This window comes from Apis florea, unplaced genomic scaffold, assembly GCF_048593485.1.
Source record: "Apis florea isolate Af1SG1 unplaced genomic scaffold, ASM4859348v1 contig_3802_pilon, whole genome shotgun sequence".
Classification (NCBI taxonomy): domain Eukaryota; kingdom Metazoa; phylum Arthropoda; class Insecta; order Hymenoptera; family Apidae; genus Apis; species Apis florea.
This window is the reverse complement of record NW_028256863.1, coordinates 2,558,540-2,570,616: the sequence shown is the minus strand read 5'-3', so window position 1 is coordinate 2,570,616 and position 12,077 is coordinate 2,558,540. Positions and strand designations below refer to the sequence as shown.

Genomic DNA, 12,077 nt, shown 5'->3' with positions numbered 1-12,077 from the left:
GGAAGGAAGGAAGGAAGAGAGAGAGAGAGAGAGAGAGAGCGGGACGATTTCGGTGGATCGCATGTCGGCGAACAGTAAGACCTCCCGAACAAACCCCGACGGGGGCATCTTCTCTGGGAATAGCGGTGATTCCGGGGAAAATGTGCAATATCTTTCGTGATCGGGTATTATTACCCTCGTGATTACGGGTTTTGATCTAGGCTAGAAGCGTCTATAAGCCTCTCTCTCTCTCTCTCTCTCTCCTCTTCCCCTTGCTTCTCCTTTCGCGATATTTCGAACGGTACCGAGTTTTCTCTAGTCTCGTCTTCTCATTGTCGTCGTCGTCGTCGTCGTCGTCGTCGTGCGATTCGTGACCGACGAGGGATCGCCGTGGGAAGTAACCAACCATCTCCCCCATCTTACGTTACGTTTCTTTTCCATCGGTGTCTCGTGATTACGGGAACGCGATCCGTTCTTCTCCTCCTCGAATCGCCTTCCAATCGAAATCTCCCAAGATCGATGATCGCAACGGTGTTTTCGATCGCACGAATTGGGGAATTTTCGGCGGAAAACACGGCGGGACAGAGAGAGAGAGAGAGAGAGAGAAGAGGATAATGACGGGTAGCACGCGAGGTGGAGGTTGGCTCGCACGCGAGTCGGTCATCGCGGCCATCACCACCCCCTAGCCGCCACCAGCTACGCGTGGTATGGGAGCGAAGGTGGTGAAGAGGAGGATCGAGAGGAGAAGGCGAGTGACGAGGAGGTGTAGGTAGGACAAGAGAGGCGCAGCCGGCCAGCCTGAGAGAGGAGACAGCCCGCATTGCGGAACGATGCGCAACAGCTGCACCTGACACGTCATTTGTAAGGAACTCGTATCAGCACCGGCGATACCTAATTATTATTCGACGTGCGCGTGTGCGTGCACGCACGCTTTATCCTTCGCCGATTATCTTTCGTCTCGTCTCGTCTCGTCCCGTCTCGCCAACCATTCGTCTTGGCACTCGTCGACGTGGATCGCGGATTCGCGAGGCTTGGCTTCGCCTCGCTCTCCCAAACATGGGCCCAAACAGCCTTCCACCAAACAGGATTTATTCGGTTTCTAAGTCGGCGCGCACGCGACGTGGTTTATTCACGACCCGGCAATTCTCTCCTCTATCTAGCGTTCCTCTAGCGTTATCTAATCCTGCCGCTCGATCGAGGAGGGAAAGTCCTGCTCGTCTTAATGCATTCCCATTCCAGCCGCACACGTGACGCGCCGTTTATGCGGAATTGCACGGCTGTTTCGTCCGGCCGTTTGATTTCTTCATCGGTGGCGAGCATCGTCTCTCCTCGCGCGAGGAATGCCTGTCCCCGCGACTCGTCGCCACCAACGTGCCAAAACGTATCGGAATTCTTCTTCGAACCGCGTCACGCTAAATCTCCCGAGATCGACTCGACTCGAGCTCGTTCGCCAACGAGGGAGAATTATCGAGTTGGGCGGAGAGCAGGGGTGTCCCCCCTTCTTCCTTTCGAAAGCCGAGGGGTCGTGGAAAAATCGCTCGAGGGGGGAGGCGAAATTAAACCGTCACCGACCGATCGTCGCCAAAGTCGATCGGTGGCCACGAGTCTTGGAACGAAATTGTCCGTCTAATTTTATCACGGCTGGCTTTAAAACGATGGAACGTCTCCTCCCGGCTGGGATAAGCCGAGGGAAAGGGGAGAGAGAGCCGTCGGGTTTAATAAAGTACGGCGTGTCGTATATAGTGTCGGCTGCGATGGGACTCGTTGTACGCTCTCGTTTTCGAGAGAGAGAGAGAGAGAGAGAGAGAGAGAGAGAAGAGAGGACGACGCGTAAATCCTGCCAAATCCTCGCGAACTGAATCTTTTCTTTTTCTTTTTTTCGGGAGAGGGTGGGTGTGTCGTCGTTCGACTTGGTTCCCTCCGCCCTTTCCGAAGAAGTCGAAGAGAAGGGGACCGGTTTTTTATTTCGAGAAGAAGAAGAAGAAGAAGAGGAGGAGGAGGAGGAGGAGACTCGTCTCGAAACTTTCGTTTCTCTTTCCTTCCGTTTATTTTCGGTTCAGCTTTCGCGCGCGTTGATCGAGATTTCGCGCATCGGTTGGCAGTTTTCACGTGGAAACGTTCTCTCGCGAACGGGGGAGAAGGGGGGAGGCGAGGTGAAAATGGAAAAGTTTCGTTTCGACGGCCGATTTCGTAGTTAAAATTCCACGCGGTTATCGGCGCCTGGGAGAGGCCTCCTCCTAGGCGGCCGACCCGCCCGCGGAAGCCATTTGCCAGCCACGATGGGTAATTAGCGCGCGGAACACCGATTCACCGAGATAGCGGTCGCTCGGCCTTCCTCTTACGTAACAGCCGTGTGCAAAGAAAAAAAAAAGTATCGACCGTCTCTATCCGCCGCTCCTAATATACCCGAAAGAGATAGCGCGACCGACCTTTTAACGCCAATCTCGATTTGCCTTTCGTTCTCCGCGATATTATCTATCCTAACTTCTTCCGTCCTAGCTTCCAACCTCTCCCTCTCTCTCTCTCGTATCGACGATACGAATTCGAAGAACTTCGTTCTTGGAATCGCGTTTCTTCGCGATCGACGGTAATATCTGTTCCTTGGAAACGCGCTTTCCTATATCTGGAAGACGGAAAGGATTGTTTCGCGTCGCGAAAATCAGCGTTGCTTCGTTATCCCCTCCGAATCTTACGAAGCGTGCAAAACGTAAGGAAGGCAACGGATCGTCGTCCTCTCGAGCCGATTTTAAATCGTTCCGGCGTGGAGAAATCTGAGAGGGCGATGCGCGCGCGAATTCGAGCGGAAAGAATGGTGGTAAAAAGCGGAATGCGCAATAAGCGACGAGCTACCATTTAGATAAGAAGGTGGAATACGCGAATAGAGCTAATAAAGCAGGTGGAGAGGGGGTTGGAACGAAATGGCCCCACGGGTGATAGGGAGGAACATCTCCCCCCCTGCCCCGTGACCGGGGACGTGATTAAAACTGGCGTTGAACCGTCGTTACCGAAGCCACGGGGGGCTGATTGCCGGGGCAGAGAGAAGGGGTGCCCCTCGGACTAATTTATCGGAACGGGTTGGTCCCATTCCGAGCTGCTTTGCTTTCGTTGCTATTTCGTCGCGACCCTCCTCCTCTCCTCCTCTCCTCTCCTCCTCTCCCTTCCTTCCTTCCTTCCGCCAATGACGCTCTAATTCTTATCGCGCGTTTCAGAAAACGCTTCGAACGGCCTGATTACCACGGCGTATCTACGTTATCAGACCGGAAAATATATTGCTGTTTGACAGTATCGACCGACGTTGTCGATACGATACGACGTTTTTTTTTATTTTAATACGTTTCGTTTTAGATAATACGTTTCTCGAAACGATCGAAACTACCGCTCGACTCGAAGAGTGGTTGACGTTGATTGACACGGATAAAACGCGCATTAGAAACCGATAAGGTCGAGTTCTCCGAAGGTAAAAAAAAAAAAAAAAAAAAAAATAATAATAATTTTCTGGATCTCGAGATCTCTGGGCTGGAATCTGGAAAGGAAAGGAGTCGGAATTTTTTTCACTTGGAACGCAGTTGCGTGGCTGCGTCCCGTTTTCACCCCGTTTTCTTATCGAGGACCACGCGCGCGTTTTCTTTCGCTATCGCTTATTGTCGTCCCGACCTAGATGCATCCGCAATTTTTCCTACCCCGTTCCTTTCTCTCTTCTCTCTTTTTTTCTTTCTTTTTTCCCGCGAAAGGAACACGCCGCGCTGCGTGACGATTCGACGCGATACGCACCACCCGAACCACTACGTACCCCCTATCGATACGTGTATATGTATATATATATATATATATATATACACGTATAATATCCTCGCGCGGAAAGTGGTTGCATTTGTCGGCGTTTAGGCGCCGAGAGAGAGAGAATTTAATTTTTCCAGCGCACGCACCGCGTTTATTTTTAATCGCGAGCGAGGTCTTCGCCGTTTCCTTCACCCCGCGAGTGAAAGAGAGAGAGAGAGAGAGAGAGAGGGGGAGCTTACTTTTCAAAATTGCCGGGAGAGATAAGAAAGGTGAGAAAGAAGGAGGGAAAGAGGGGCAACGGAACGAGGGAGAGTGAAAAAAAAAAAAAGGGGATCGCGTGCGACATCGTCGAATCGGGCCGGGAGAATACGAATACGCCGGTGATTCTCCCTTCCCTCGAACTCGTCTCCTTGACAAGCGGGTGTTTAATTGGCGTTGAAACCAGCGGTGTGACGGGAAACACCGTGGCCGTGTCGTCGGCCGAATGCCCGAATGCCTGCAGGATTCAGGGGGATCCGCCATCGCTGGTGCGTTACCACGGGTAATTACTCGCAGCACGCAACTCTACCTACGCCACGTCGATGCCTGTACGATTCCCCATCGTACGTAGCCCTATTTATTCCTCTCCGCCTTTTCGCCTCTTTCTCCCGCCAATCCTCGCGTCGTGTCCTTTCGTTTCCAGCTTAAATAGCGAAATCCATCGATTCCATTTAATTATCGGATCCATCGATCCAAGTGATCGAAATCGAGGAGATAGAATAGAATCGAGTAGGATAGAGTCGGCGGCGACGATTTCAATTTTTCGGGAAGACGTTTTTCCTTTCTTATCCCTCCCCCTCCCCCCCTCACGATCGAGGAAAGGAAGAACAGGCGGCGACGGCCGGATAATCCACCATTTTGAAGCGGAGCGACAGGAAGCCCGATAATTACCGAGAGCGGCGGTGGAAGGAAAGGATGGCGGTGGCGATGGCGTCCGTCGGGCGTCGCTTACGCGACACGCGTCCCTCCTACGCACTCCTCCCTTTCCAACCTTTCGCGCCTTGCCTTAACGCGTTTTCGCCTTTGCGCGCCAAAGAATACACGGCGAGGGGATCCAGCTCGTTGATCAAACGAGCCGGCCTACAAACGCTTTCGATTCTCCGTCGGAGGGCAGCTTCTCCTCCTCCTCCTCCTCCTCCTCATCAGAAGAAGAAGAAGAAGGAAGATTCGATTAGCCTCTCTCTCTCTCTCTCTCACGTTTGCATCGGTTGATGAATTCAATCGTTACCATTCGGCTGGAAGCCAGCTTAACCAGCCGGCGGCAATAGCCGAGCGAGCGATACGTCGCTTCTTCTCAACGCGTGCAAATCGCCGACTATTCAATCTAAGAGGGGCCGCTTTCAACCTGTATGTATATACACCTGTCTCGCTCGTTAATGAGAGAGGCGCGCATTCCGTTTTCGTTTTTACATAACAAAAGGATTATTTCATACGCGAGAGAGAGAGAGAGAGAGGGGGGGGGGGAGGGAAGAGAGTTTCCGCGGCGTGGGTAATCTAGCGCCACGCGCGACTTTACGGGGAAAAGGACAACGAGGGGAACGTTGTCTGAAGCGGCGGATAATCGGTTTCAAGGCTGGAAAGGAGAATCGAAAAACGATGGTACGAATATCTAGGTGGGAATAGAACGCGTGCCATAACGCGTTGTGTATACGAGAGAATTCACGGCTAATTATTCGCCCGGTCTCGTAGTATCGTAAATCTTAATGAATATTCGCTCGTTCTCTCTCTCTCGTGGCGAAAATGAAAAGCAAAAACGGCGATTATTTTTATGGTTGCGTGAATGGATGTTAAACTGGTACGCAGCGGGCTTTATTATACCTGACACGATAACACACTCTCCGGGGGATTTCGTAATATAATATACGCAGCCTTTCTTAAAGGTCTTTTGCGCGGTTTAACCGCGATATTTCTCTAGGCCGTATATACACACGTATATATGATAACCTTTCGCGTATCGAAGGAAATCGCGAATCGAACGTGCGAATAATAATGGAAGGACGAAGGGGAAACGTTTTCGTTCGAACGAAACCGTTGCGTTGCGCAATGTCTCGATGAAAATTGCATCGCTTCGAGGGAAATGCGCCTTTTTTATGCTTTCTCCTCCTCTCCCCCTCCCTCCTCTTTTTCTCTTCTCTCTTCCCTCGATCGAAATTTCCCGCGAAACGATCCTGCTCTCGAAACGAGATATTATTATTATTATTATTATTATTACACAGATCCCTGGGGATCGAAGAGGTGAAGTAAGAAAGGTGCGAGTGGGCATTGATTTAACGGGTGGAATCGAGCGGTTGGAATTCCTTCGGGTGCAAAACCTTGCGTCCGATAATAAAAAAAAGCAACGTCGAGGGATGGGTGCGGCCTATATGGGGGACTCGCTGCTATCGTGTCCTCCGCTCTAAATAATTCGAGGGAAGCTCGCGAAAAGAAACGTGGAATCGGATCTCTCCTCTCTCTTCCCCTCCGCCGAAGAGAAGAACCGAATTTAAGAAATCGTGAAATCCGCGTGTATCTCGTCGAGCTTTCCCCTTCGAGTCGAGTCGATGTTTTCCATCGGTACTCGCTCGTTTACGCTTTGTTGGACAATTATCCGGCCAGTCTATTATTGCGTCATAAATTGTAATTAGCGATCCGGCAATGCGATGCATTTAACTAATAAATTCATTGGCCGGTGTGCGCAAATTAATGTATGGTAATCCGCTCGACCCTGCCGCCAAACCGCCGCCCGTGTTGCTGAAATTAGATCGGTTCGTCCGAAAGGGATTGGCTAGTTTGACGAATTTGGCCTGCGTTCGAAAAGAAAAATCGGATCGAATTAAATCCGTCGACGGTGAGATAAAAAGGTGAAGTTCTCTCTCTCCTCGGCAGAGGAAAGGAAAGGAAAAGAGCGAATTATTAAAAAATTCGCGGTGAAGAACGAAAGAAAGAAAGAAAGAAAGAAAGAAACCCGTGCGTATCCCTTTTCCAACGCGATAATTCGTTACGGTCCACTTGTAACGATAGCCGCTTATCCCGTGCTGATCTCGTAGTAGTAGTAGTAGTAGTAGTGGTAGTAATAGTAGATCTCTCGGAGCCTATTAATTACCTTGGTTCAACAGGGGGAGGGGAGGGCGGCGTGGCGCGCGTTGCCGTAGAAAAGAGGCGGGAGGGAAGGGGTGGCGGTGGTGGTGGCTGGGACACAGGGGGTAAAAGGCACTTAGAGTAAGAGTGTATAAAGCTGGCGCACCCTCTGCTGCAGGCGAACGAACAACAGACGGGTGGCCGCTTCGCCGGGAGGGAGTGGGGAATATTTAAAAAGTAATATCAATTACATTTGCATATTCGCCACCCACCCATGACCCACCCCGCCGCCTGTCCTCCTCCTCTTTCTCCTCCGTTAGGCCTCCACCACCCCTCGCCTTTCCTTTCCACCCCTGCCCCGATTATCCGTTGGAAAAACTACTCGCACCTTTTTTCTCCCCTCTTCTTCTTCTTCTTCTTCTTCTTCTTCTTCTTTATTATCGTTACAATGCCGTGCCAATCGTTGTTCGCGACCGATTAAACACCGACCGATCCAACAACATTCGTTGTCCGAAGATTGGTCTAAATAGCAGAGAGAGAGAGGGGGGGAGAGAGAGAGAGAGAGAGAGAGTGTTGAGCAGAGAGAGGAGGGCTTACTTGTATCGGTGTAAATCTTTGTTCGCGAGGAATTTACGTAAGGGCAAAGCAAGTCCCCGGCATCGAGGCGCCGCAATACGATAATGCGATAACGCCTCTCCTCCGGAGATTCTCCCAGCTTCTCTCCCTCTTCTCCTCCTCCTTCTTCCTCTTCTTCTTCTTCTTCTTCTTCTTCTCCCTCCAGTTCTCCACTTTCAGGCGACGGAATCCCGTCTTCCTCTTTTCTTCCGAGGATTTCGCTATTGTACCCGTGCCGATTGTTACCTTGTTGTTACCACCCATTAACATAACAATGCGCAAATACGTCCGAACCTCTTCTTCTTTGTCCTTGTTTCGCGTCCTTGCCGCTTCAGCCGCGTCGCTCCTTTCGATATTTTCACGGTTACGTGGCGAAAAAGAAGAAAGGAGGGGAGAGAGGGAAAGAAAGGGGAAGGAAAGGAAAAAAAAAAAACACGTCCCCGTCTCGATGATCGCTCTCGAAGACAGGCAAGCGGCGTGGAAATGCGTTTCTTCCAAGGTCGAGGAGACCGCGGAAGTTTGGCCGATAAACATAGCGTGGAGCGATTATGATCCGGTTAACCGGCGGCGGTGGTTTTTTTCCTTTTTTCTTCTTCTTTTTTTTTAATTAACCGCGTCGCGGGAGACGGCGCGCAATAAACAAAATAATAGTCGAGGGCACGATTGTTGTTTCCTTTTCCTTTCTTTCCTCCCTTTTAGCGAAGGTCCGGGAAACCGTGGACGAGGCGAGAAGGAAGGAGGGAAAGAGGAGGAGGAGGCGAAGGCGAAGGCGAAGGCGAAGGCGAAGAAGGAGCGAGGTGGAACGAGAAGTCAGAGCACTCAGCGTGGCTAATTGCTCGAATCATTAAGAAAAAACATGAAATCTAAGCCCCGGTTCTGGGCTACAGTGGGAAGCCGTACGTAGATAGCGATCACCTCGCGTACCGTAATGAAAATAATCACGGCAGCCTAAGCCGACTCGATAACTACGTTTTTTTAGCCCGAGTTATTGCGCTTTCCCCCGCGCAATCCGTTTCCCTCGTCCCCATCCGTTCATTTCTATCTTCTCCTCGTCGTCGTCGTCGTCGTCGTCGAATCAATCAATCGTACGAGGTTTGGAGAACGAGGCTCGATTCCTCGACCGCTACTTTCTCAAAATTCGAGTTTGATGTTCGAGTTTCGAGGGAAGGAGTGGGAAGGAGAATCCATCTTGAAAAGAAATGGAAATTATTTAGGAATTAGGCGAAAATCGTGGCAACGATACGGGGAGGGATAATTTACGAGCGATTATCGTGACTCGGTGGGGATCGTGTGCGCTCCTGCTGCGTGTAGGAGCATGTTAAGAAAAATTGCGGGAATAATTAGGCTGGCCGACGTGGTGGCGCGTCGGTAGCAACAGCGACCGACCGATGGAAGGAAGGCGTGAGTACCAAACAGCCGGCTCGAATGACGCTCCCGCGTCCGCCTGCAGGCTCAGGTGGCTGGCTTCGCCTCTTGGAGTTTCCATTGTGCGTACTGGGGTGCATACATTATTTTCGTCGGCCTCTTTGCCCTCCGCCCCTTGCACCCACACCGGGCAGGTGTTACCGCGCACCCCCTCTGCACCCCCGCCTTATCCCCGATAACTTCGCCCTGCCCCGAATTTATCGCCACGGACAATAATCTTCTTCTCTTTCTTTCGTTTGTTCGTTTGTTTTCCTCGTTGTTACCCAAATCTCGAGGACACGCGCGTACGTAACGTCTCTCCTCGTTTCGAATCGAACTCGGGAGAGAGAGAGAGAGAGAGAGAGAGATTCCTTCCCGAGTTTTCTTCGCCGCGTCGTCCACCGCGTCTCCCGATGGAGAGAATACAGCGACAGGGGGAGGGAGAGAGAAGTCTCTCACGGGTCTCTCACGAGGCTCATGAGCCGCGCTCATGGGAACACAATTTGTGGCAGCCGCCGCGTATCGCCGCCGCGTGTACGAAGCCGCCGCTTTATTTAGATTTTATTTCGGTAAAAACCTCGCCGCGTACGTGACGGCACGTATATACGAGTCGTGCCCGCCTCCTTCGATGCGACCTTCCTTCTCCGTGTCTCCGTCCTCCTCCGCGTTTCTCTCCGTCGGTCTTGGTTAATTTCGCTTACACCATACCGATATCATCGTTATTGTCGTTGTTGCCCTGCACCTCGACGCACCTCTCGCACCTCGGCCGAGACAGAGGATCGGATTGATGCGTGCGCAGCTGCGTAACAACCGTGGAGGATAACCGTGGATAGCGCAAAGCGGTTAGACGTCGTTCGCGATAAATCCACGCAACCCAACCGTTGCTCGAACCCGATGTTTTCCTCTTAGAGCCTATCATTTGCGATTCTACGAAACGAGCAGACAGCGCGACGACAGGTAGCGATTAGTCGGATAATATCGGGACGAAAGATCACGCGTATCGCGTACGGGAGAAGGAGAATGGGGAAATTCGCGCTCTCGGCGATGGATGTTGCCCCGTGATCGTGGCCAGAAAGAGTCCAGCCATCGCGAGGGATGCAGAGAGAGAGAGAGAGAGAGAGAGAGAGAGAGAGAGAGATGTGCGAGAGAGAGTATTTAGCGTGAAAAGTGGAAAGGAAGAACGCATTGGCCTGGCGATTCGCACAGTGAGAAGGAGAGTGGTCGCGAGGAGAGAGAGAGAGAGAGAGAGAGAGAGAAGAAAGGAGGAGGCGGTGGAAGGAGGTGAGGCCTAATATGGCCGCCATCCTCTGTATTCCGGTCGTAGACGGAGAGAGGTAGGCAAGCAGGCGCGGCCCCAAAGGCAGCTTTCAATGCCAGTCATCTCCCGGAATGCGCCACAACGGAGCGAGTACTTTGTATTCCTGATCCGCGCTCCGTGCTAAGACGAGAAGGCCTTCGCGCGATCTCTTTGAGGACACGGGGCCACCACGACTCGCCTCGGCTCCACTCGGCTCCGCTCGAGCTAACCTGAGACGAGATACCTCGCGGCGAGACAACGCGGGAAGAGGAGACGAAAAGCGACGCCGCGACGGCGCCGCGATGTTTTCGCTCCTCTGCCTCTCTCTCTTTCCCCCCTTTTCGTCCCTCCCCCTCCCTCTCTTTTCCTCCGCGTCTCTTCCTCCTTCGCGGCCATTTTGACCGTTCAAGGCGCCACCTAGGCGTCCACCGCTTCTTCGCTTCGCCTACCGTGACGCCGTCCGTGCTATCATCGCGCGCGCACCGATCTTTCCTCCCTTCCCACCCCTCCCCCACCCTTTTTTCTCCTCGAATTCGAATTTCATTTTTGAATTTGCGGTTCAATCTTTTCACCTACCTTCTCTCGTTGCCCGTGATCTTGAGGACCCCGTCTTCGTGATGGAGCAGGATGGAGAGCACGAAGAGTAGCAGCACGAAGAGAGAGAGAGAGAGAGAGAGAGAGAGAGAGAAAGAGTGAGAGGGAGAAAGAGATCCGCACCAAGCACGTGGTCCCTCCTCACGTGATCACCAACAACGAGCTTCCTTCTCGTACGAGTACCAACCACCAACACATCCCGAGCACACGCCGAGATCGCGATCGGAACGAGCGGCCCGCTTTTCACCGATTTTCACCGGGCGGCGGATCTCGAGGCTGATCCTCGACCATCAGATCCTCGCGTCGCGACTCGAGAAACGCGCACAAACGTGGAACGAAACGTTGTGGACAGAGAGAGAGAGAGAGAGAGAGAGAGAGAGAGCACGGAAGAAAGAAGAACGGATCGCGTGAAACGCGTACAGAGGTACGCGTACGGGCAGAGAGAGCACACCGGGGTTCCTGGCAGACAGGGAGAGGAATACGAACTAAGGGTTCTATATCCATCCTACGAGCGACGAGGAGCCGGGCCGAGTCGAGCATAGCATAGGGAGCAGAGCAAGGAACACTGGCACCACTCCTGGTAGGGGTAGCCGACGTCCGTCCCGAGTCTTTCCTCATCTGCAAGTCGTATAACCGAGCTAATTATCAAGTTAATATGGCCATTCTGTATGGAACCCCGCGAGAGAGTGGGTGGAAGTGAGATGGCGGCAAGGGGTGGCGCCCGGCGTGCGAGCGAGACGGGCCGAGGTACATTGATATTATAAGTTGCTTCAATCGCTGTATTCATTTGTAAACTAACCAGGCTAAATGTATTCACCACCGCGAGGCGGCGCGCCGATAGGCGGAGCCACGGGTACCCGGGCTACGACGGCGCCCTTCCTTCCTTCTTCCTTCCTTCCTTTCCTTCCTTCCTTCCTTCCTTCCTTCCTTCCTTCCTTCCTTCCTTCCTTCCTTTCTATCCTTCATTCGCGTAATTGACTCCACTTACATCCTTCGTATCGTATCGTATCGTATCGGTGTCGTGTCATAGTGTCGTTTGCACTTTCACCTTCTCCTTTCGATCATCTTTCGAATTAATTTTCGCTCGTCCAAAGACGTCTGTTCTCTGGTTCTCGTTCAGCCGAAGATCCGTGACTTCAGACGAGATATTCGGAATCTCTTACGATACACGTATCGAGAATGTTCCTCTCTCGAGAATGTTCAAAATGTTGGACGGTGGAGCGTGAAAATTGGAATATATTTTCGAAAGGGTACGGACGCGGAGGAAAGGCGTAGAGAGGGGCCCGACGACACTCGACTCGTCATTACGTTT

The 12,077-nt window shown here is 52.1% G+C and overlaps 1 long non-coding RNA gene across 1 annotated transcript in view; it reads right to left on the bottom strand.

Annotated features, from left to right (window-relative positions):
* LOC147656198 (uncharacterized) overlaps nt 1–11,252 on the bottom strand; it is a 47,590-nt gene extending 36,338 nt beyond the window's left edge. The window contains exon 1 of the long non-coding RNA XR_015294944.1: nt 10,748–11,252. This is a non-coding gene — a long non-coding RNA (uncharacterized LOC147656198). The remainder of the gene's footprint in view (nt 1–10,747) is intronic.
* Nucleotides 11,253–12,077: the final 825 nt, after the last annotated feature.